The sequence below is a fragment of the Lontra canadensis genome, unplaced genomic scaffold (assembly GCF_010015895.1).
Source record: "Lontra canadensis isolate GAN:19392208 unplaced genomic scaffold, GSC_riverotter_1.0 scaffold9, whole genome shotgun sequence".
NCBI classification, from domain to species: Eukaryota; Metazoa; Chordata; class Mammalia; order Carnivora; family Mustelidae; genus Lontra; species Lontra canadensis.
In genome coordinates, this window is record NW_022631003.1 from 27,030,418 (window position 1) to 27,057,664 (window position 27,247).

Consider the following 27,247-nt stretch of genomic DNA (forward strand, 5'->3'; position numbering starts at 1 on the left):
TTTGTTACCAAGTGTAGTATGGATATCAACTAGACATATGGGAGTGATCATTTCTCAATATATACATGTATGGATCATTATATTGTACACCTGAAACTAATAGGATATTATATGTCAATAAAATCTCAGTAAGAAATACAATAATTATCCCTCTTTTGCAAATGAAGAAACTGAGGCTGTTTGACATTGAGAAAGTCATTTCACCTTCTTTTGCTTCAGTTTATGCCAAATACAATCCAAGTCGAATGGCAGAGCCAAGATATTAACCCAAATATTCTTCATTCTACACGTTTGCTGAACACCTATTCTATGTCAGGGACTCTGTAAAGTGCTTGGGATGAATCAATAATCCAGACAGACAAAACTGCTATCCTCATGGAATTGGCCTCACAGTTTTGGGATTGTGGGTACAAGAGGTGTGTTCTTAGCCATCATGTTATACTGTTTCCTCCTAAACTCAATTCTCCCTAATCTAACTCCTAATTTGTAAAATCTTTCTTCTCCCTTTCATAACTTAACAGTCTAAATCACAAAAATTTTGAGGAAACCAAAATTCTGTCCAGACAGAATTAGGAGAAAAAAGCCTCTATTTTATAGTACCATCTATACATACATACATATATATTATATACACACACATAAATATGTATAAATGTATATATTATTGTTAATTTTCACAAAACTCTATGAGGCAGGTATTGTCATACCATTTAGTGATAAGAACTAAGGAGCAAAAAATGAGCTGACATAATGCATAATTTCATTCTGCAAAAGTAGATAACAACAATAAGGATTTCTTTGCTGTCTCAAAACAGCTGCATATTTCAAAATAAAGGGATTCTATATCTTTAAAAGAAAATGAAGCAACATGTCCAAGATCACACAATTAATAAGGGTCATTCCAATAGTGGAACCAAGGTTTATCAGACTTCAAGGTCCAGTTTCTCTACATCATGTCCAAAGAAAAATATTTTTATTCTAATTCCACTGTGTCCTGTGGTTTATTTTATGTAGAACTCTGCCAAATCAGTTGGTCCTGGAACTGGATAAACAGGTCAGACAAAAGAATAATGGGACAAAAATACCTTTTCAAAATATGAAGAACTTGTTTGATGTTGAGAATAACAACCTTTATTCATTATGAGATAATTTTGTCTTATTTTTATTTTGGTTTTTAAGGTTTCAACTGAAAGAAAGTTTGAAAAATCAAACTTATTAAATATTTCTAATACTGAAAGATTGCTCATAGCTTTTGATTCCCACTCCTCACCAAATTCAACTTACATTTTCATATTGAGTTTTTTATTGAGACTTTTATGTCTTTGTTCAGTATACAACTAAGAAAATTTTCTTTTATGGTGTAACAGAAACTCTGCTGAGTGAATAGGCCTCATTTTGGAGATATTCCACTAAGGTCTTTCCCACGAGAGTTCAGACTGTTTTTAACTGTGTTGCTAGCACTTCTCTTATGTATTAACCTCTGCATGCTTCACACACGCCACAACACCGGTCATCTAATTTGCTTACCTTGCAATATTCTCCCTTGACCCTCTAGGAATCTACCTCCAGGTTCTGCTCAAATACCACATTCTCCAGGGGATCTCTTATGATCCTTTTAGCTCTTCTCTGGATTTACACAGACTATTATCTGTATTACTCTTGGTCACTGAATAAATGTTTATTCAGCTCACTTTGGTATTTGAATATACTTTAGTGGTCAGAATTTCAAGAATATCTTGATGATGTTCATAGTTTCAATCTTGTATTTTCATTATATATGCATGGATGTTATTTCCTCATGTAGTCTGTAAACTTCCTGGGGACAAGGAAGTAGGATGTTTGAGTCATCTCTGTAATCCCCACAGTAATTAAGCCTATTACTCGAACATAACAGGCACTCAATGTATATTGGTTAACTAAATTTACTCTATGAAAAATGAACAAATGAATGAATGAGTGAAAATAATATAAATTTATGATATATGTGATAAAGTTAATTATGACAGCTTACACCCTTTATAAGCAGGGGATAATAATTGGAGGGTTTTATTAAAGAGTAGGAATAAAATATGCAATGTACGTCACCTATCTCGGGTGTTCAATCATTGAGTGATAGCTATTACAGCCATGGTAACTGCACACAAAGAAAGGAACAATATGGTATTATAGTGGGGGCTTTTGTTATTGACAGCAAACAAAAAGGATTTAAAAGGGGGAGGGATAAAGGTAGGTAACAAAAGTGGGCTCAAAACAATGAGAAGTATTCAAAGAAACAAAAAGGGAAATAGAATAATGACAATAATCTACTCAAATCCCAAACAGGATTTGTATCACAAGATACCTTTCCTGCTCCAATTACCAATATGCAAAGGCATTTGCCTGCACAACCACATCTAGAATTACAAAATTTTGACAGAACCATAAAAGATGCGGGTTCTAAGAATCCACCCTCTTTGCTGTGAGAAACATTCCTTTTGTTACCTAGAAGAAAGGTCATGATCAGTAAGAAGTGGCCCACAAATCCTTACAAGAAAAAGGCAGAAATAGGCAGAAACAATATAGAAAAATCACATCTGGTAGAATTTACCTGGCTTGGAAGTAGCTTAGAAGAGTAACAGGAGGAGCACCTGGGTGACTCAGTGGATTAAAGCCTCTGCCTTTGGCCCAGGTCATGATCTCAGGAAGCCTGCTTCCCTTCCCCCTCCCTCCGTTCTCTCTCTGCCTGCCTCTCTGCCTACTTGTGATCTCTGTCTGTCAAATAAATAAATAAATACATAAAAGAGTAAGAAGAACTTCTAAAATTTTTAAAGGATGGAATTTAAGTAGTCAGAAATATTACCACATATATAAAAAACTATATATTAATAAATTCAATATTTTTAAAGTTGAAATCAAGGACAAGAATTATAAAAAGGAAAATTAATTTTATCAAAAAATTATAAAAAATAATTATCTTCATTTTGATTATTCTATAAACAAGTGAACATGGGGCCTATGTAATTGACATCCTGAAGTACTTAGTGTAAGTTCACCTGAAGGCATATAGTTGTGATAAAACTGTTGGCGATAATTGACTTTATTTTACAGAATACCTGCCTCCATTTCCAGAAATATGAATGATCTGAATAAGCAACAACTCTTATTTGAGCAAAATTCCAATCCCAATTAGCCACCATAACTGTCTGTGATTTGAAATCTATTATTTTGCATTTTAAAGGCTTTTTAGTTCAAAAGTCCCTCGATAAAAGTCAAATCCCTCTTGACAGGCAAATCCTTACTATTAACTAACACCTAGTTGAAGTATGTTAACAGCTACCTAAGAATAAACCCCTGGAGAATGGAAAAGGCCCCTGAAGACAAGAAAAAGAAGGGTATTTGGGGGTGGGGGTAGCAGGGGAGGTACTCTGGTTACAAGGAAGAAAAGGGAGAAGGAGCAGGAGAAAAAGACATAAAAGGGTCCTGGTTACCTCCAGTGGGGCTTTGAAGCCTACATTCATTTGTCACCATTTCTTGCACACTGTTAGCCATGACAATGTTAAAAACACCAATTTTACTCTGGTTATAAGGATCCTAAATGTAGCCTGGGTCAGTAGGGTACAGAAGGCTGGCAGGAGGAAACAGTGAAAAGAGCAATACAATGGAAACCTTTTGTTTCTCTGAAGCTTCCTCTGGCTTCCTCAGAGAGTATCAGATCCTTGGGAACCCTTTTGTCCGGAGTCCGCCACCTACAGAGAGTGAACTGGAAAGAGACTCTGAAACAGAACCAAATTCTTTGAGAACTTTGGCATTCAAAGTCAGTTTCTGGAGCTTTCTTTGAATTTGAGTTTATAATTAATATTTATCTATACCCAGGAGATACTGTCTAAGTGTGTTCAACTTCCATAATAGAAAAGTAAATTTAAGCACTTCAAGGATGTCCTGTTGTCATGGTGAAGAGAAACAAATCAACAGGATATTGGAAGCTACCACAGTAAGGCTGCTACTGTAGTGGGAAGGGTGGGTTTTGGAATCAGGCTGACCTTTATTAGGATCCAGGCTCTTTTCAAAACTTTGAATACATTTCTTAATTTCATTTAACTGCAATTCCTTCATTTACATATGAAAAAGATATCATCAAAGGATAGATATAATGCATGGAAAGCACTTAGTATATAATTTTACCTGGTTACACTACATTTAGGAAATTTTAGCTGTGGTTATTATTTTTTAAAGATTATATTTATTTTTTTGAGAAAGAGGGTGAGACCACAAGTTGGGGGATGGGTAGAAGAAGAGAGAGAGAATCTCAGGCAGACTCCTGGCTCAGGGAGTCTGAAGTCAGACCAGGGCTTGATCCCAGGACCCTAAGATCATGATCTGAGCCAAATGAAGTTGGAGGCTTAACTGACTGAGCCACTCAGGTTTTCTGACATTGTAGTTCATACCAAATTTAGATATTAAGTAGTCTTACCATTTAGCCACATTTAGCATAGATTTTTACACCAAGATTTACAGCATAAATAATAGAAATGCATATACCACATATGACATAAGTAATACTAGCAAATGAAGAAAAAAAATCACACCCTCACTGAAATAAAAGAAGGAGGATAGGAAAAGAAACTAAGAGGTTTTCAAAATGAGGTGCCTCTTCTGGGCTTTTCACTGGCTATTTCACTGGTTGTTTTTTCATTTGAGAATCAAATAAATTCATACAGTTTCACTGGATCACCATATTATATTTTCCTAAAGTAGATGAAATCACGGATTGTTACTGCCAGAAAAATTTCTAATTTGGAAGACAAAAAATGTTGGCCAGTCAAACCAATGTGGAACCTGGTCTACATTATCCAGTTCTTTTCCTACATTAGCAACACATTACAGTTTACATCACACATTTAGGTGACATTTTGGAACATCCAGGGTCCTGCTGCCACATCCGAATTAACTTTTAAACCCAAGTAGCCTAAATACCTCTGATTTTTTGGGACTGCCAAGGGACCATCTAGGTGGATCTTGTCAGGATTTATAGAATTGGTTCAAGTAGGAAAAATCTAAATCTTCTTGCTGGATTCTAAAAAGAATAGACATCTACATAGCATGTAATGAAAAATGAGACAAATGATGTAAAATACCTATGAGAAAGCCTGACATAAGTTTCAATCATTGGTAGCTCTTGTTACCTCCATTGCTAGATAAAATAACTAAAAGTTGTCAAACTTGAGCTTCACTGTATCCTTGTTCTGCCTCTAGGTAGCTATATTAAGTAACTCTTTCTTTTTTCTTTAATCTCTACACCCATTGCGGGGCTCAAACCCATGACCCCAAGATCAGGAGTCACATGCTCTTCTGACTTAGCCAGCCAGGTGTCCCTCTGTTAAGTAACTCTTAAGACATTTTCTACTTGCTGTTCTCATTTCAGAGAGAGGACATGTAATCCTATTTACATCCTGTCTTTTAAGAAATAAATAGCTATTTTGAAGGTTTAAAATACTATCTAAATTTCTGAAATTAACATCATTATTATAAATGATAAATTCTACTTTAAAAAAATCTCCCTTTATAAAGTGGCCCAAATTTGACTCCTGTGCTTTGACTGTGCTTACCAATCCCTATCCTGACATAGATGACATACTTTTAAATCTAAATCTATCCCCAGGATTCACAAACATGTCTTCAGACTAGATGGTAAAATGTTATGTATGTGTAGAAAATTCTTAAGTAGAACTAGCCACAGTATACTGACATAAAGGGAGGGTTGAAAGAAGCCAAATATATAATCCTGGTGTCTTCCTGAGAAAGTCCATATTCACTGAAAGGGACGTGTTATTGAAGAAAGACTTAAAAGTTGAAATAATCCACCCTTGTGCTCCTGAGCAGTATTTGTGTTTACCTACAGAAATAGATCGCAAGTACAAGTTCCCTGAGCAAATGGGATTTATGAAATCAGACAAAAAGCCTTACTCTTTTCTCTGTACTGCCTATAAAATTTACTTTATGGGGCCAGTTCTTTTTCTGATATTGAATGGAGTCTCAGACAGGTTGCACTACTTTCTGTTGAATTTCAAAAGAAAAAAAAAGTCCTCTGGTCGTGTTAGTCCCACAAAAAGGAATTTGAACATCATTTAAATTGCAGCTTCTTTCCTCCCACTACAACATATTCATATCCTACAATTGGGAAAAGGGGTCCTGGTTGTTTCTCTCTGTTCTCTGACAGCTTCTCCTGCCTCTCTACCCAACCCCACTCCAGCCCTCCCCCCCACAGTTGGACAAGGTTGCTTCTGTGACCTCCAGAGTTGAAACTTACATGAGGGATGTTAACAGAGCAGCAAATGTCATCCTTGCTTTCTTTGGTCTGCAGAGTTATTTAAAACAGACTCTCCTGGCCTTTCCGTGGGTCTTTGGAGATGCTCCCCTTCATTTGTGAACACTAACTTGCAGCGTCTTCCGCAGGGTAAATGTACTTCCTCTGACAGTCCACACAAGTTCTTCAAATTTTTACATGCACCGTGCACTTTTAGCCTCTCTGCTGGGGTCTCACCACTGCTGCATATAATCCAATCAGTCCAGATGTAAGACCCAAACTAGTGCCTGTTGGCCCACCATTGACTGGGATGTTGCTCCTTTTCAAATGTAGCCCCTGCTTCCTTCCACCTCCTGGCAGGAGGTTCCACCCACAGCCTTGCCTTCTAGACTTTTTTAGCATGAGTCAGACACCAGTTCCTGTATCCTCCAAACTGCAGAAGACAAATATAAGGTACTCTGAGGAAACTTCTGAAAGTCATGCTCACTAGGCTCAAGGTCAGGCAAAAGAACACTTCACACTGCCCTGAAACTGAAAAAGATGGTAGGCACCTGCCTGAGAAGATGCTGAAACCTTCTGCATCACTAATTTGATTAAAGCAGAAAGCCATGAGCAAAAGAAGTAGGTAAACAAGTCACTGGTACAAAACAGTCCATTACTACACCCAGTAAAAATGAAAATGTAATATACGATAAACACCGCAATAATAGTTCATCAGGAAAAATACAGTTTCTTTAATAAATGATATCAGTATCATAATTAGATCTCTATCTGGAATGAAATAGAGTGTTAGCCCTCCTAACCGTCATGTTCAAAACGAAAAAGAGCAATGGATTAAATATTTACTGTAAAAAATAAAAATACTTTTTAAAATAGGAAAAGTGTGAGGGTCAGGAAAATACTCTTAAAAAAAAAAAAAACAAAACAAAACCAAAGAAACAGAAAAACAAGGGGCACCTGGGTGGTTCAGTCAGTTAAATGTCTGCCCCTTGATTTCGGCTCAGGTAGGTAGGTCATGGGCTCCATGCTCAATGGGGAGTGTTCTTGAAGATTCTCTCCCTCTGCCCCTACTGCCCCCACCAAAATAAATAAATAAATCTTTAAACACACACACACACACACACACACACACACACACACGAAACTATAATGGAAAAAACTTACAGAGTTGACTATGTAATATTACAAATTACACAAAGACAAAACAATATCATAAGTAAGGTAAAAAGAGAGAGGAAAAAGAAAAGGTTTAAAATACACAAAAAGGAAGAAGTTTATATCTCTAATGTGAAAAGAGAACTCTTACAAGTCGATAAGAAAAGAAACAAACATGGGTACAAGCTGGGTTTTGTAAAAGAGGAAATGCAAATGAACCAAAAAGCTTATAAAAAAACCTTTTTCTAAAAGATGCCAAATCTCACTAGCAGCTAAGGAAATGCAACTTGAAACAGCACAATACCCTCATTTTTTTTCACATAACAAACTAACAAAATTTTTGAAAACTCATAACATCGAGTGGAATGGTGTATAAAAATGGCAAAGTTGTGAATTTTTTTTTCCTGTGATGTCACTTTTGGAAATCTATTTTATAGAAATAGACATATGTCTTTCTAAGGTATATAGGTCATGAACGATTTAGATTTATGTGCTGACCTAGAGAAATGTTTATGGTACACAGTTAAATGAATACAGCAACAAGGTAAGTCATATATATAATGATGATCCTATCCATATGACTAAAAGTAGGTGGAACATATATATATATATATAATGTATATAATTATATATATGTCATATATATTTTTATATGAGTATGGAAAGAAATATAAATGACATATACCAAATTGACTTTTTATATTTTTGTGTCATTTGGGGATTTTAAAAAATAACTTTCTCATTTTTTTTTTTTAAGAGAGAGCTTGTGTGCACAAGCAGTGGTGAAGGGGGAGAGAGAGAGGGAAAGAGAGAATCTTTTTTTTAAATTTTATTTATTTATTTGATAGACAGAGATCACAAGTAGGCAGAGAGGCAGGCAGAGAGAGGGGAAGAAGCAGGCTCCCTGCTGAGCAGAGAGTCCGATGTGGGGCTTGATCCCAGGACCCTGGGATCATGACCTGAGCCAAAGGCAGAGGCTTTAAACCACTGAGCCACCCAGGTGCCCTGGGAGAGAGAGAATCTTAAGCAAGTTCCACACAGGGCTTGATTTCATGACTGCAAGATCATGATCTGAACTGAAACCGAGTTGGATGTTTAACCACCTGAACCACCCAGGTGACCCTCTCATTTTTGAACTTTGAAAGAAAACACCAATAAGTATGTATTGTGTGTGTGTATAGTATAGAAAACTAATGCTCTAGGATTTCAGGGGAGACAGAAGGAGGGATATGGAAAACAGGGGGCTTGATCAGAATGAGAAGGATGGGTTTGGAGGAATTAGATAACCAAACGAGGGTCTCTCAGACCATGGGCAAAGCAGGAGGAAAGAAATATTATCTGGAATCACTTCGGCTCACTTCAAATGCTCTAAACCATTTGTAACTACATATTTGAAAAAAGTCAACGTATATATTCATATATTTGTGTGTGAACAAGCAATATTATTATTATTACATGATCTAGCATTACGCAGAGTATCTGTCACTATCGGGAAATTAGAGACAAGGTAAATAGAGAATCCAAAGAGTCTTATATTTCTGAATATTAACTTTACCTTATTTTTTTTCAAGGCAAAAAACAACTGAATTGCAACTCACAACAACCCAAATAAATGAGCTCCCTTTACCTTTTCATTGACCATCCTCTCCATTCATTGCTCCTTCTACACTGTAAGATCATCAGATTTTTTTAAAAGTACACATTGAGTAACCAATGTGTATAAATCTCTGCACACATGTAATGCGAGTGGAGCTTCTTGCCCTGCAGTGAATCAGTGTTATATAAATAAAGGGAACTTTGTTTATATAAGTTTTAATCCTTTGATAAAATTTCTTTGGCTCTGAGGGTTATTTAAAACTGGTTATAGAAAAGATTAGTCACCTGGAACCAGAGGTTCCTCCCTTGCAGTTTTTCTTCACAGTTAACTCTTATGTGTCTGTGGCTCTGACCATAGCATCATATTAAAAGAGTAAAGACTCACTCGGTCAGTGAGTAAATAATAAGTTAATAAGTATTCAACTTGCTAAGTCTTCAGTATTTTTCCCTTGAAAATTACTAAGGCTTACTAAGCCTTACTTTTGCACCTTTACTTTGTAAATCAAAGAATTACTGATTTACTCATTTAGTGTAAATAAAATGCTAATATGTTGAGCGTTAGTTCAATGTTCTGGGTGACTGGATAACCTCAGAAAAAATGACACTGGGACACCTGGGTGGCTCAATTGGTTAAGCCTCTGCCTTCTGCTCGTCATGATCCCAGGGTCCTAGGATGGAGTCCTGCATCAGGCTTCTTGCTCTGCAGGGAGCCTGCTTCTCCCTCTGCCTGCCACTCCCCCTGTTTGTGCTCTCTCTCTCTCTCTCTGACAAATAAATAAATAAAATATTTAAAAACAAACAAACAGACAAAAAACAAACAAAAATGATAATACCAAAATAGGAATAAACTTGGAAGCAATAAACTTGGAACAGTGCTGTGCACTGGAACATTCATTTCTATAGAGCGCCACCAACATTTCTGAATAGTAGACTGATGGGAGAAAAACAATTTGTTTACCAATTATTTCATTGTTAACTTGCTACCCAGATTTGAGGAGTGAAAGATTAGGGGTTATGTCATGTGCTGAGGTGGTCATATCCAAGTAAAACGGATGAAAGATGAAAGGATGGTTGGATTAACATGCTACACATGTTATGGAATGCTTACAGGCACTGGCTAAACCAGCTCCAGCACTACAAGTTGTGATCTTGGACAAGTTCATTATCTTCAGTTTTTTAACCCATTTCTAATTATTACATATGATGTAATTATTGCACTTACATCAAATAATGGCTGAGATGATCATTCTTTCATACAACAAATATTTGCTGAGTGCCTATTTTTTTTTAAGATTTTATTTATTTATTTGAGAGAGAGAGAGAGACAGTGAGAGAGAGAGCACGAGCGAGGAGAAGGTCAGAGAGAGAAGCAGACTCCCCGTGGAGCTGGGAGCCCGATGCGGTACTCGATCCCAGGACTCCAGGATCATGACCTGAGCCAAAGGCAGTCGTCCAACCAACTGAGCCACCCAGGCGTCCCTGCTGAGTGCCTATTCTATGCCAAATACTATTCCAGGTGCTAAGAAGTCTAGATGTCTACTTCATGGATGTTTGTTCTGATTGAAGGAAGATAATTTAAAAAATCAACATAATAAGATTAAGAGGGAATCTTTTCCCCTCACTAGCTTATTTAATAAATATGTTTTTTAAAACTCTCAGGGGCTTGGAGAGAGAGGCAGGATCAAGATAGGATTTATCAATATTTTCAGAACTGAGATGTCTTTCTGAGGCCAACCTACAAGCTCTGTCTGTCTACACTTCAATTGCCTGTGTGCTTTTAAGTTTGAAGCTATTTAGAAACAAAAGTAAGCTATATTCTACCAGCCATTCAGAAATTATTTTAAGATCGCCATGGGGATCTTTGGACATATTTTTTCAATCCTCATTTTTAAAGTGAATAAGCTCACCTTCTGTCGTGACTCTGTTCTGTCTTATCTGTAATCACTCCCTTAATCACACACATGCACATGTACATACACATGCGCACACACGCACGCGCACGCACACACACACACCCCGAAAGGGTAACTTTCAGTTACCCTGACTCATATGCCTGCCTGCCTAGGACTTTTATTTGGCAACTTATAGGACCAGCATCTTCAACATGATACTGACCATGCTGGATTTTCATCTATAGGGGAGGGACTGGGATACTCCTTTAGTGAGACTCTTCTCTAGTGGACTCACTAGCCAAGTGCTGAGGAACATATGTACAGGTCTTCAGGTGCAACACAGCATATGGTAAAATCTACTGAACATTGTTAAGGAATCAAAACAAATGTTGGAAGCAGAGGCAGAGTCAATAGTGACAGCTTAAAGGACTCTATGTTTCACTGCTGCTGAGGTAGGTATTTATTCAAAGAAGAGGCATCCAAAAATAACTGAGAAGCCTCTTTTAAACTCTTACTGTTTGCTTCCCTCAAGACCTCATCTCAAATTTGCAGCTCTGGACATAGTGTTCTTTGGTAATAATACCATTGTAAAGATCTTACAGTCTAGATCGTAGGATTGTGTTTCTTCTCATATTGGAAGTTGTGGCAACCATTGAGGGATAATTCATTAAAACTTAAATTCTGGCCTAAATACCATCTCACAACACTGGCAAACATGGTATATTGATGCCTGTTCCCCCACCATAAAATATACAGACTAACCATTGGATGGATAAGATTAAACAGGATTCAGAAAACTATGCTTTCGGGCCACATCTGACCTGTCACTTGCTTTTATAATCAAAGTTTTATTGGAATACAGTCACACTCAACCATTTAAATTTTATCCCTGGCTACAATCAATAAAAGCATTGAATAGTTGTAACAGTGATCTTATAGCCTGTGAAGTCTACAATGTTTAGGTTTAGCCCTTTATAAAATCAAGTTTGCTGACCTAGTATAGAATAATGCTTTTGGTGGCAGCAATGCCAGTGTGGAGTCATATCAGCAGAAGTTCTGATAAAAATTGGGACTTACAGCTATCCAGATACCAATGTGAAGTGTCGGAATGAATCCGTGTGTGGCTAGTGACCCACTACTATCCTTGTCTCAAATAACCTTTGAGATCATCGTTATATCACTGAGTTGTAAGGTTCAGAAACTTCCTTCAGAGTCTGTACATCCTGCTCTCTCTGAACTTCAAACACATGATGTGTGTTCTCTTCACTCCATTGCACACATTCATTCCTCTCAGTGAGCACTGCTTAGTCAAGTAGCTCCCTCATAACTCTTTAAAATCTATTGAAATAGTACTTATTTATTTTTTCAAGTTTTATTTAAGTTCCAGTTAGTTAATCTACAGTGTAACATTAGTTTTGGGTGTACAACTTAGTGATTCAATGCCTACATAACACCCAGTGCTCATCACAAATGCCCTCCTTACTCCCCATCACCTATTAGCCCATCTCCCTACCAACCTCCCCTCTGGTAACCATCAGTTTGTTCTCTATAGTTAAAAGTCTGTTTTTTGGTATGCCTCTCTCTTTTTCACCCGTATGATTTTTTGTTTCTTAGATTCCACCTACATGTGAAATCACACAGTATTTGTCTTTCTCTCACTGACTTACTTCGCTTACCATAATACTCACCAGCTCCATCTGCATCATTGCAAATGGCAAGACTTCAATCTTCTTTTATGGCTGAGTAATATTCTGTTGTATGTATATACCACATCTTCTTTATCCATTCATGACCATAGCAATTTATTACTAGATATGTCTCCTGGGGTAAGGCAAACAAAGGCAAAAAAATTAGTGGGACTTCATCAAAATAAAAGCTTCTGTACAGTGAAGGAAATAATTAATAAAACTGAAAGGTTTTAGGAATGGGAGAAGACATTTGCAAATGACTTCTCTGATAAAAGGTTGGTATCCAAAATATATAAAAACCTTACATAATCCAACACCCAAAAAACAAATAATCCAATTAAAAATGGGTGGAAGACATGAATAGACATTTTTCTGAAGAAGACCTACACATGGTCAACGGACATATGAAAACACGCTCAACATCACTCATCATCAGGGAACTATAAATCAAAACCACAGTGAGATGTTACCTCACACCTGTCAAAATGGCTAAAATCAACAACACAAGAAAAAACAGGTGTTGGCAAGGATGCAGATAAAGGGGAACCCTCTTGCACTGTTGGTGAGAATGCAAACTGGTGAAACCACAGTGGAAAACATGGAGATTCTTCAAAGGTTAAAAATAGAACTACCTTATGATCCAGCAATTACACTATTGGGTATTTATCCAAAGAATAAAAAAAAAACTAAATTAAAAAGGATACATGTATCCTTTATAATTTTTTTCTGTGCTCTCTTTTTAAAATGTGGAAAATAATTCTTTTAGGAAATCATTCATTTAGACAAAAATATATTTTATGGGCCTCAGGAACACAATTACTTTCATCATACCTCTTTGTTTACTTGTTTCCATATTTGTCCATGCATGGATGCTTTTATTTGCAAAACCTAAGACCTTATAAATAAACTGCATCTGTCTGATTTTCCCCATCAACCCACCTACTGTTTCACCCAGTTTGAAGTAACCATCCACTTAAATCTTGTGTTCACCATGAATCTTTCGTTCATCATTCCTTTGCTTTCATTTTTATGTAGTTTGCATTTGTGCATATTCCTAAAGAGGGAGAGAGTGTGTACACACCCATGCATGCATGTGTGTGTTTAATTGTTTTAAACTTTATAAAGTTTCAGGCTGTATATAATTTGAAGGGACTCAATTTTTTCACCTATTACTATGATTCATTCATTTTGTTGGATATATTATTATAGTTAATTTGTTTTTATTGCCAAGTAAAAGTCCATTGGGTGGAAGTACCACAGTTAAGTCATCTACTTTCCCATTAAGGACATGTAGGTTTGTGAAATCATAGAAAATATATATTGGTCTCTGCTCCCTGTTCCTGCCACAGAGCTCCCCAAACCCTTGTAATTTCCTAAGTGATAAGAGCACAAAGAGTATCTTGTTATAATTGTTTTTTACCCCATCCCTGGCAGAGGGTTCCTGGATATTCTATTGAGGGAATTCTAGGTGAGCCCCTGGGATGGCTCCTGAATGGGGCCTGGTCACCAGAAAGACTAAACTATGATTAGAAGCTTGGAATTTTCAGTTTCACCCCCCCCCACCAACATCTTCCAGTGTGAAGAGAGAGGCTGGAAATGGACTTAACATACCGATCATGTTTATGTGAGGAAGCCTCTATAAAATCCTGATAGCACGGGGTCCAGAGAGCATCCAAGTTGGAGAACACATCCTCATACCCGAAGGGTGACATATCACAATTCCATGGGGACAGAAGGGTCTGTATTTGAGACCCTCCCAGACCTTGCCATATGTATGTCCTCACCTGGCTATTCACCTGTGTTCTTTATCATATATTTAACAAACTAATAAATATAAATATAGGTGTTTCCCTGAGTTCTGTGAACTACTCCAGCAAATTAATCAAACCTGAGGAAGGATTATGCGAACCTACAATTTGTAGCCAAATTAAATAGAAGTTGTGGATAACCTGGGGGTCTACTACTTGTGATTGATATCTGAAGTTGGGGGCAGTCTTGTGGGACTGAGGCCTTAGTGAGATCAGATGCTATCTCTAGGTAAACAGTGTTGAAATTGAGTAAAATTGTAGGATACCCAACTGGTGTTACAGAGAATTGCTTGATGTGGGGAAAACCTCACACACGTCTGGTAACTATAGTGTCAGAAGTCCAGTGTTCTATATGCATGTGGTAGTGGTATTGGAGTAAAGGAGACACACAGGGAGAAATATGGGAGGAAAAAATTGGATTTTTTCACTACTCAAAAGGGAGCACTCTAGTTTCCAAACATAGAACTGCTTCTCTGGGTTTTGCTATTAAGAACTCCTGTGGGGCACCTGAGTGGCTCAGTGGGTTAAAGCCTCTGCCTTCAGCTCTGGTCATGATCCCAGGGTCCTGGGATCAAGCCTCGCATCAGGTGGGCTCTCTGCTCTGCAGGGAGCCTGCTTCCCCCCTCTGTCTACCTGCCTCTCTGCCTACTTGTGATCTCTGTCTGTCAACAAATAAATAAAATCTTTTAAAAAAAGAAGAAGAAGAAGAAGAACTCTTGTTATACAAGTGAAAATACTTCTTTTGAAAATAGGCTTACCTGCAGAAGGATGCAACTGAGGGGATGTGAATGTTCAAATTTAGGAGGTAAATCCAAATTCTTTGCTAGTACTTATGTTACTTTATACTCAGCAGAAATGCATGGAAGGTGTTATTGAAGTACAGACTTGGTATTTTCAGACTTTTTCATTTTTCTTGAAAGGATGGGTATAAAAATTATCTCATGATTGTGATGTGTAACTCCCTGATTAATAAGGAATATTGAACATTTTCTTTGTATGTTTGTTGGCTATATGTGTATCTTCTGTGATATGCCTGCTCATTTCTCTGGTCTATTTTTCTATTGAGCTGTTTGTGCTCTTCTTACTGATGAGTAGGTCTTCTTTGTATATTATTGATCCTAATCTATTAGTTGTAAGCATTGTAAATATTTTCTCCCACTTTGTTACTTGTCATTTCATTCTTTATCTTGGCCTTTGAAGAATAGAAATTTTTTACTTTTAGATAGTATAGTCAAATTTTTCAGTTTTTAAAAATGCATTGCCAGGGGTGCCTGGGTGGCTCAGTGGGTTAAAACCTCTGCCTTCGGCTCAGGTCATGATCCCAGTGTCCTGGGATCGAGCCCCGCATCAGGCTCTCTGCTCGGCGGGGAGCCTGCTTCCTCCTCTCTGCCTGCCTCTCTGCCTACTTGTGATCTCTGTCTGTCAAATAAATAAATAAAATCTTTTTAAAAAATTAATTGCCAATGCCTATTTGTGACAAGAAAACCCTGTCCAAAAATATTTTTTATTTAAATTCAATTAATTAACATATAGTGTATAATTAGTTTCAGAAGTAGAGGTCAGTGATTCATCAGTTGCATATAACACCTAGTGCTCATTACATCACATGCCCTCCTTAATGCCCATTGCCCAGTTACCCCAACCCCCTACCAAAGTCCCCTCCACAGCCCTCAGTTTGTTTCCTACGATTAAGAGGGTGCTTGGGTGGCTTGGTCAGTTAAGTGTCTGCCTTGGGCTCAGGTCAGGACCCCAGGGTCCTGGGATCGAGCCCCATGTCAGGTTCCCTGCTCTGCAGGGAGTCTGCTTCTCTCTCTCTTCCTCTGCTCTTCCCCTTGCTTGTGCTCTCTCTCTCTCAAGTAAATAAATACAATCTTTTTTAAAGAGTCTCTTATCGTTTGTCTCCCTTTCTAATTTCATCTTGTTTTATTTTTCCTTCCTTTCCCTTATGACCCTTTGTTTTGTATCTTAAATTCCACATATGAGTGAAATCATAAGATAATTGTCTTTCTCTGATTGACTTATTTCAGTTAGCATAATACCTTCTAGTTCATCCACACCATTGCAAATGTTAAGATTTCATTTTTGATGGCTAAGTACAGGGTGGTTCGGTAGCCCTACTTTCAACTTTTTGAAACTGTTTTCCAGAGTGACTGTAACAGCTTACATTCCCAGCAACACTGTAAGAAGGGTCCCCTTTCTCTGAATCCTCACCAACATTTATTGTTTCCTTTCTTGTTAATTTTAGCCATTCTGACTGGTGTGAGGTGGTACCTCATTGTGGTTTTGATTTGTATTTCCCTGACACCAGTGATGTTGAACATTTTTCATGTGCCTGTTGGCCCTTTGTATATTTACGTTGGGGAAATGTCTATTCATGTCTTCAGTCCATTTTGTGACTGGATTATTTGTTTTTAGGGTGTTGGGTTTGAGAAGTTCTTTATAGATTTTGGATACTAGCCCTTTATCAAATAAGTCATTTGCAAATATCTTCTCCCATTCTGTTGATTGTCTTTTGGTTTTGTTGACTGTTTCTTTTGCTGTGCAAAAGCTTTTTATCTTGCCCAATGGTTCATTTTTGCTTTGTTTTTCTTGCCATAGGAGATGTGTCTATCAAGAGTTTGCTGTGGTCAAGGTCAAAGAGGTTGCCGCCTATGTTCTTCTCTAGGATTTCAATGAATTCCTGTCTCACATTTAGGTCTTTCATCCATTTTGAGTTTATTTTTGTCTATGGTGTAAGAAAATGGTCTGGTTTCATTCTTCTACATGTGGCTGTCCAAATTTCCCACACCATTTGTTAAAGAGACTGTCTTTTTTACATTGGATATTCTTTCCTGCTTTGACAAAGATTAGTTGTCTATAGAACTGAGGGTCTATTTCTGGGTTCTCTATTCTGTTCCATTGATCTATGTGTCAGATCTATGTGTCTAATGATTACAATTTTGTAATATATGAAGTCTGGCATTGTGATGCTACCAGCTTTGGTTTTCTTTTTCAACAGTCCTCTGGCTATCCAGGGTCTTTTCTGGTTCCATACAAATTTTATGATTATTTGTTCCAACTCTGTGAAAAATGATGACGCTATTTTGATAGGGATTGCATTGAGTGTATAGATGATTATACACATTTTAATAATATTTAATAATATTTATATTTATAATATTTAATATACTATATTTATAACATAAATAAATTTATAATAATATAATATTTAATAATATTTATTCTTTCAGTCCATGAGCATGGAAACTTTTTCAATCTCTTTGTGTCTTCTTCAATTTCTTTCATAAGTGTTCTATAGTTTTCAGAACGCAGAACCTTTATGTCTTTGGTTAGGTTTATTCCTACGTATCTCATATTATCTTTGGTGCAATTATAAATGGGGTCAATTCCTTAGTTTCTTTTTCTTCTGTCTCATTGTTAGTGAATATAAATGTAACTGATTTCTGCACGATTTTGTATCCTGCCACTGCTGAATTCCTGTATGAATTCTAGCTAATTTTGGGTGGAGTCATTAGGGTTTTCCACATAGAATATCATGTTATCTGCAAAGAGTGGGAGTTTAACTTCTTCTTTGCCAATTTGGATGCCTTTTGGATGCCTTTTGTTTCTTTTTGTTGTCTTATTGCTGAGGATAGGACTTCAGGTACAGTTACTATGTTAACAATAGTGGTGAGAGTGGACATCCCTGTCATGTTCCTTACTTTAGGGGAAAAGCTCTCAGTGTTTCTCCATTGAAAATAATATTTGCTGTGGGCTCTTCACAAATGGCTTTCATGATATTGAGATATATTTCCTCTATTCCTACACTGTGGATAGTTTAAATCAAGAAAGGATGCTATATTTTTGTCAAACAATTTTTCTGCATTAATTGAGAGGATCATATGTTTTGTCCTTTTATTAATGTAGTATATCACAGTGATTGATTTGCAGATGTTGAATCACCCTTGCAGTCCAGGAAATCAATCCCACTTGGTCATGGTGAGTAATCATTTTAAAATATTGTTGGATCCAATTGGCGATCTTGGTGGGAATTTTTGCATCGAAGATCATCAAGGATAGTGGTCTGTAATTCTCCTTTTTGGTAGGGTCTTTGGTTTGGGGATCAAGGTTCTCATAGAAAGAGTTTGGAAGTTTCCCTTCCATTTCTATTTTTTGAAACAGCTTCAAAAGTATAGTTATTAATTATTAATTATTCCTTAAATATTTGGTAGAATTACACTAGGAGGTCATTTGGTCCTGGGCTCTTGTTTGTTGTGACATTTTTCATTAGTGCATCAATTTCTTTGCTGGTTATGGGTCTGTTCAGGTTTTCCATTTCTTCCTGTTTCAGGTTCCATTTCTTCCAGATTGCCTAATTTGTTGTCATATAGTTGCTCATAATATGTTCTTATCATTGTATTTCTGTGGTGTTGGTTCTGATCTCTCCTGTTTCATTCATGATTTCATTTATTTGTGTGCTTTCTCTTTACTTTTTGATAACTCTGGCTAAGAGTTTATTGATCTTATGAATTCTTTCAAAGAACCAGCTTCTGGTTTTGTTGATCTGTTCTACTGTTCTTTTGGTTTCTGTATCATTGATTTCTGCCCTAATCTTTATTGTTTCTCTTCTCCTGCTGGATTTAGGCTTTATTTGGTATTCTTTTTCCAGCTCCTTTAGGTGTAAGGTTAGTTTGTGTATTTGAGACCGTTCTTGTTTCTTGAGGGAGGCTTGTATTGCTATATAGTTCACTCTTAGGACTGCCTTTACTGCATCCCAAAGGTTTTGGAGAGTGATGTTTTCATTTTCATTTGCTTTCATGAATTTTTAAAATTCTTCTTTAATTTCCTGGTTGATTCATTCATTTAGTAGAATGTTCTTTAACCTCCAAGTGTTTGTGTTCCTTCCAAATTTTCTCTTGTGATTGATTTCAAGTTTTAAAGCACTGTGGTTGAAAATATGCATAGTATGATCTTAATCTTTTTGTACTGGTTGAGAACTGATTTGTGACCCAGAACATGATCCATTCTGGAGAATGTACCATATTCACTCAAAAAGAATGTGTATTCTGTTGGTTTAAGATGAAATACTCTGAATATATCTGTGAAGTCCATCTGGTCTAGTGTGTCGTCCAAATCCCTTTTTTTTCTTGTTGGTCTTCTGCTTAGATGATCTGTGCATTGCTGTGAGTAGTGTATTAAAGTCCCCTGTTATTGTATTATTATCAATGTGTTTCTTTAATTTGTTACTAATTGGTTTATATAATTGGCTGCTCCCAAGTTAGGGGCATAAATATTTACAATTGTTAGATCTTCTTGTTGGATATATTCTTTAATTATGATATCGAGTCCTTCTTCATCTCTTATTACAGTTCTTGGTTTAAGATCCTATTGGTCTGATATAAGGATTGCGACCCCAGCTTTCTTTTGATGTCCATTAGCATGATAAATTGTTCCTCACCTCCTCCTCACCTCCTTTCAATCTGGATGTGTATTGGGGTCTAAAATGAGTCTCTTGTTGACAAGATATTGATTGGTCTTTTTTTTTTTTTATCCAATCTGATGCCTTGTGTCTTTTCATTGTAATAGTTAGCCCATTTATATTCAGAGTAATTATTGGAAAATATGAATTTAGCGCCATTTTATTACCTGTAAATTCTGTTTCTGTGTATTATCTCTGTTTTTGTTTTTCTTGTCATTGTTACTTTTAGGCTCTGTCATCCCTTAAAGTATCCCCTTTAATATTTCTTACAGAGCTGGTTTAGTGATCACAAATTGTTTAAGATTCTGTTTTCCCGGAAGCTTTTTATTACTTCTATTTTGAATGACATCCTAGCTGGATAAAATATTCTTGGCTGTATATTTTTCTCATTTAGCACCTTGAGTACATAATGCCAGTCCTTTCTGGCCTGCCAGGTCTCTGTGGACAGGTCTGCTGCCAACCTTATGTTGCTTCCCTCATATGTTAAGGACCTCTTGCTCTGAGCTGCTCCTGCTTTCAGGATGTTCTCTTTATCTCTGAAATGTATAAGCTTGACTATTATATGTTGGGGTGTTGATGTATTTTTATTGATTTTGAGGCATCTTCTCTGTGCCTTCTGGACTGGAATGCTTATTTCCTTCCCCAGATTAGGGAACTTCTCAGCTATAATTTGTTCAAATAAACCTGCCCCCCCTCCTTCTTTAACTCCTCCTCCTCCTCCTTCTCCTTCTTCTTTTTTTTCTTCTTTCCAATTATTCTAATATTGTTTCACTTTATGATATCACTGATCTTTTGAGTCCTCCCCTCATGATCCAGTTGTTTGCCTCTCTTTTTCTGAGCTTCCTTACTCTCCATCATTTTGTCTTTTATATTACTGTCTCTCTCTTCTCCCTCATTAATCTAGCAGTAAGAGCCTCCATTTTTTATTGCATCTCAGTAACACTCTTTTCCATTTCGAACTGATTAAATGTTAGTCCTTTTTTCCTCTGGTGAGGATTCTCTAGAGTCTTCTAGGTTTTTTGAAAGTCCAGCTAGTAATTTTATAATCATTGTTTTGACTTCTGGTTCTAGTTCTAACACCTTATTATATTCATACGGATTAAATCCCTGGCAGTAAGTAGTGCCTCTTATTCTCTTTTATGGGGTGAGGACTCCCATCTTGTCATTATGCCCAGAAAGGAATAGATGAAAGAGCGAGAAAATACAAAAATAGCAACAATAACACCAGAAAAATATACACTAAGTTAATCGGGAAAGAACAGAACCCACCCCCCCACCAAAGGAGAGAGAGAGAGAGAGAGAAACTGAGAATAAAGTCAAACAGAAGGTGAATGGAACAGAACAATAAACTAGATCCTGACTCTGCATGTTAGAATAGATCCCAAAATAAGAAGGAAAGAAAAAAATATATATATATATACAAAAATAAAATTGAATAAAATGAAAAGAAACCAAAAATGAAAAAATATATATAAAACATAAATGTGAAAATAACAACTTCAAAAAAGAATTGATAGAATAAGAAAAATAGGGGCTGCCTGGGTGGCTTAGTGGGTTAAGCCTCTGCCTTCAGCTCAGGTCATGATCTCAGGGTCCTGGGATCAAATCCCGCATCGGGCTCTCTGCTGGGCAGGGAGCCTGCTTCCTCCTCCCTCTCTCTCTCTCTCTCTGCTTGCCTCTCTGCCTACTTGTGATCTCTTTCTGTCAAATAAATAGAATCTTTAGGAAAAAAAAAAAGAAAGAAAGAAAAATAACTGGAGAGGGGGAAAAAAAAACACCTGAAACTGAAAGAAGAATCATAAGAAAAATCTACAAATGCAACATACTGTTTTCCCCTAGTACTGGAGCCTTACAGCTCTCTATGACTGGTAAACGTGGCATTAGCCGGATATTCCTGCTGGTCTTCTGGGGTAGAGGCCTGTAGCTCTGATTCTCAAGTGTCTTTTCCCTGATTGGAATTGCATCACCTTTCCAGCGGGCCAGGCTAAGTAAGTGGCTCCAGATTGCTCTCTGTGATTTTTGTTCCTGGAAGGATTTCAGCACTGATTTGAAGGATATAAATGGCTGTGCCCTGATATTTAGCCCCAGAGCTGAAAGTTCACACCCCTTACTCTTTAGTATACTCTTGCAGAAAAGCAATCAATCACTCAGCTCCCTAGTTTTCCTCTGAACTCTATGTTCGTCCAGCTGTAACCAAGTGTTTCTATCTCAGGCACTCAACCCCACTTTGAGTCTCTACACTTTACAGATTATTATGGTGCACACACATTTTGCTCTTCCTGGGGCAGGGAAGGGGGTCTCACCATGGTTCTGCCTCTTGGTAGGCCCCTGCTCAGAGAGCAGTTACCCAACCATGTAGCAGTTCACGGTTTGTGGCAACACCAAACAAAAAGACAGCACCCGGGCTCACTGTTTGTGAGTGGTGTCCTGGTTCTAATGCTTGGGATCTCTGCTGCACTCAGGCACCCCTGTTCTTTTTGTGATTCCAGGGATCCTGAGATCATGCTGTCCCACCTGGGATTCCACCCCTCTTCACCACCTGAGCACGTTTCAGGCACGGATGTCTCCCACCGGAGCAGATTTGAAAGTTCTGATTTTGTGCCCTGTTGCTATATCACTTTCCAATAGCTGGCTTATGGAGGCTCCCTCCCCCACAGTTTAACTTCCAATATAATCACCTTGGATTCACGTCTCCATATCTCTTGCCTTGCAAAAAATGGTTACTCTTCTATTTGTATAATTGCAGCAATTCTTTTCTCATATCTATGGTCGATTTTGCAGGTGTTCAGAATGATTTGGTAACTATCTAGCTGAATCCCAGGGACCAGACAAAATTAGGGTTCCCTACTCCTCAGCCATCCTAGCTTTAGGTTCCCCAAAATATATATTTTTAAAAAACTAATTTTTTAAATGAAGCTTTAAAATTCTGGTTTTGATATGTAGATCTTTAATATACCTGGAGTTGATTTTTCTATATGATATAAAATATTAACCCAATGTATTTATTGGACAATTTCTCATTTCCCCATTGATTTCTCAGATATCACAGTTATATACCAAAATTTCAAAGACCTTTGGGCCTCTTTCTGGACTCTCATTTTATTCTATTTGTCAATTTAGTTCTGTACTATTACCACACTGTATTTATTACCATGTCTTTATAATAATTATTAGAATAATAAACCCCCTATACCCCACAGGCTTTCCTTAGAAGCACCCTGTTTGTAACCTTTTTTTTTTAAGACTTTATTTATTTATCTGACAGAGAGAGAGATCACAAATAGGCAGAGAGGCAGGCAGAGAGAGAGAAGGAGAAGCAGACTCCCTGCTGAGCAGAGAGCCCGATGCAGGGCTTGATCCCAGGACCCTGGGATCATGACCTGAGCTGAAGGCAGAGGATTTAATCCACTGATCCACCCAGGCACCCCTGTTTGTAACCTTTTACTTGGTCATATAAAATCAGAATAATCATCAAGTTTCATGTCTATGAATTGTATTAAATCTATGGATCAATTTTTAGGGGAAATGTCATCAGTATGGTATTTAACACTATCTATGATCATTGTATTTCTATCTGGAACTTTAAAAATATTTCTAAATAAAGTTTCATAATTTTTCCTATAAATATACCAATATATTGTGTTAAATTTAATAATTTCATAAATAATTTTATAAGTTTAAGATTCTTTTCCTTCCATTCCTAAGTTATTTGAAATATTTACCATGATTACCTGTTGGATTTTTTCAGCCATTAATCAAATGATAATGTTTTTCTCTCTTAATCTGTTAATGAGTTACATTCATGAATTTGTTTTGTTAGTTTTCTAAGAAAATAAATTTTGAACTTTCTCCCTCTTTTTTTTTAAAGATTTTATTTATTTATTTGACAGGCAGAACACAAGTAGGCAGAGAGGCAGGCAGAGAGAGAGGGAGAAACAGGCTCACCACTGAGCAGAGAGCCCGGCGTGGGACTTGATCCCAGGATCCTGGGATCATGACCTGAGCTGAGGGCAGCTGCTTAACCAACTGAGCCACCCAGGTGCCCCAAACTTTCTCCCTCTTTAATAAGTTAATTTATCCAAAACTAATTCTCTGTAGCCTATCCCTGCAAAGCTCCACTGGAAACCAGCTATTTTTTTAGTTCATGAGGCAATCATTCTTGGTAGAGTTTTAAGGTGAAGACTCAGGCCCCAAGTTCTGTAAGGTTTGGATCTCAGTCCCTGAGGGCTGGTGCCTTCGCATTAATAAATGCCATAGTAAAGGATTAGGGATAAAGACCAAGATTCTACCATGTTACTTGGTAGCATTTTTTAAAATTCCCAAACATATGGGGATTTTGTATTAATGTTTTGTTGCCAAGTTCTAACTTCTAATTCATTCTAGCTTGTTCATATATTTTAAATCTTTCTAACTTTCTATATGTTTGACTTATCAATAATCAGAAGAGTGTACTGACATTCAGTACTGTTAAAATTAATTTGTATGTCAGGACCCACAAAATGAAGGTCACCTCAGCGACCTTGACCATGTCACAAATGTAAACTTAAATCAGCCTGCGGTCACAGAAAACACCTCTCAAAGTATCCTAACATACACCAATTACAGTTCTCCAGCTTAGCTTTAGTAGGTTACCATACCCTAGAAATTAGGACCTGCTACCCTAAACTCCCAGCCAATCATGCCCGTTTCCAGGTTCCCTCCTCTAAAGTTCTACAAAACTCCCTCTTACCCCAAATTCCTTGGGAACAGTGTTCCACGGCTTGTGAGTTACTGTGATCCTCCAACACATGAACCGCTTTTTTCCTTGAATACAAGGCATCACTTGTCACTAAATTGTTTTAGTTTTATCATTTGACAGTACAATACATTTCACAGTACAATGGATATATCAATGTCTCTAATGTCTATTATTTAATGTCTAATGTTTATTATCTAATGTCTCTAATGTCTATTAATTGTGATTCATGTATTTTAAGGTTTAAATTTCTACATTTTCCAAACATATTGAAATCTTTTTATCATTATGTGATGATTTATTCTATTCTTTTGCAGGGGCGGGCATAGGGAGAGGGAGAGAGAGAATCTTAAGCAGGCTTCATGCCCAGTGGGCAGCCCAACACAGGGCTCAATCTCACAGCCCTGAGATCATGACCTGAGTGGAAATTAAGAGTCAGACACTTAACCAACTGAACCACCAAGGCACCCAACTTTCTTAATAGTTATTTTTTATCTTGAAGTCTACTTTATCTGATATAAGTAACTATACCAACTTTATCTTGACTAACATTTGCCTGATGTAACTTTTTTTCATATTTTTACTTTTATTCTTTACATGTCCTTATATTTGGTGTTTCTTTTGTAAAGATTATACATTTAGATTATTTGCCCTATTGACCACTTCTGTATCTTTTAACTGGGGAGTTCAGTCTAATTGTATTTCTTTTAATTACTTGGACCTGCTTCTACCATTTTAATTCATTATTTCAGTTTGTCTCCCTTTTACTAAGTTTCTTTTAATTCAGTTCAACTGGATCAAGGGAAATGAATGGCTCAAAGAGGGAAAATTCTAAGGACAAATAAAACCAATACATTACTGATGTGTTTGAAACTACTAAGCTGGAATATTAAGTGTTTGAACTTAGTGATTTAGAATATTAAGTATGTGAACTTACTGATCTAGAATGTTAACTTCATGAAGGCAGTAAGTAGCACATAGTAGGTACTTAATATGTTAATTTGGTATATTCTTGACATATCTTCATTCTTTGGACAGTTTGGGAATAAGGTAGAAATAGGAACAAAGAAAACTAAGCAAATAAAAAAGCAAGGCAACTATGAACTCCAGGAAAAACAAAAAACGTTGTATAAGACAAGGAGTATAATCATAGTATAAAAGCAGCATTGAATAATATTTATATGGTCATAACTATATAAACATTGAATACATATTTAATGAAAATTATACTTCACTATACTGGGATGCTATCAAAAGGAGTATTGTGTGTGTAGTTGTATTTATGAGGGATTATTTAAGAGTTACATCTTTCATAGGAAGGAATAGATAAAAAGTATAAAGCCAGTTACTTAGATTAAAAAAAAAAAAGTGATGCTGATAAGAAACAAAAAATGATGTTTTTATTTAAAAAAAAAAAACCCTTCTTTAATGAAGGGTTATTTGGAAATGGGGACAAGTGACAAATACTATTATTTTTGTTGCAAGTTTTGCAAAATTATTGTCATTTATATATACATAATTTTGATATTGATAAAAACAATTCATTAAAAACAATTTATTAAAACAACTCATTAGAAAATTTAAACAAAATATAAAAAAAATAAAAACTGTATGAATTAGTATATTTACTCAATGACCAAAACTATGTGTAAAGATGGGAATTGGTGCATATCAAAGAGAAGTTAAATCATGCTAAATTTCTTGAATTGTTTGGGAGGTTAATGGAAGCATACACATTTTAGAAAAGTACAATGCACATATGTATTGAAATTTAATTGGAGGGGGAGACAAACCATGAGAGACTGTGGACTCTGAGAAACAAACAGAGGGTTTTGGAGGGGAAGGGGGTAGGGGGATGGGTGAGCCTGGTGGTGGGTATTAAGGAGGGCATGTGTTGCATGGAGCACTGGGTGTGGTGCATAAACAATGAATTTTGGAATACACACACACACACACACAAATTAAATTTAATTAAAAAAAGAAATTTAAGGATAATCAACAAACTTACAGAATTAGAATGTTGAGCTTTGCTTTGAGCCTTATGTCATATAAGAGCGATGAGAGACTGTCTCACTACACAATATCTTCTTCAGAACACCTCCAGCTTCCAGAAAAAAAAAACATACTTTTTTCCAACCTAGCATGGGTCTCCACAGAAGTAGGGGAGGGTTTTGCCAAAGAATGGCAAAACTTTATGACCCTACTCCCACTCCCACCCTTTACCTAGGTTACTCTAAGGATGAAGACAAGAACAATACTAATATTGGAATGCTATACCTTAGTCCAAAAACAACAGAAAGAAACTAAATATGAGTCTCCTTCACTGAGCCAAAATTTTAGATGAAGTTTCCAAGTCAGTGGTGTCCCTGGGTGTCAGCTGAAGAAGGAGATCCTACCTGGAGAAAAAAATGTATTTTAATTTCGTTTCATGATTAAGATAAAATAATTAGGCACACAAACAATGGGAAAGCAGATCTCTTTGAGTGAGAGTCAGAAGAAATAAACAGAATCAGACCACTGAGAACAACAGATACTGGAAATTTCAGTCACAGTATATAGAACAGTTATTTATAAAGATTTAAAAGGTAAGGGAGTTTCTACTTAAAACAGAGCATTTAACTCTTGATACATG

The 27,247-nt window shown here is 36.7% G+C and overlaps 1 protein-coding gene across 2 annotated transcripts in view; it reads right to left on the reverse strand.

Annotated features, from left to right (window-relative positions):
* SLCO1A2 (solute carrier organic anion transporter family member 1A2) overlaps window positions 1-6,565 on the reverse strand; it is a 105,818-nt gene extending 99,253 nt beyond the window's left edge. For both annotated transcript variants that reach the window (XM_032855124.1, XM_032855122.1), the window contains exon 1: window positions 6,287-6,565. The gene's annotated coding sequence lies outside the window, so the exon portion shown is untranslated. The remainder of the gene's footprint in view (window positions 1-6,286) is intronic.
* Window positions 6,566-27,247: the final 20,682 nt, after the last annotated feature.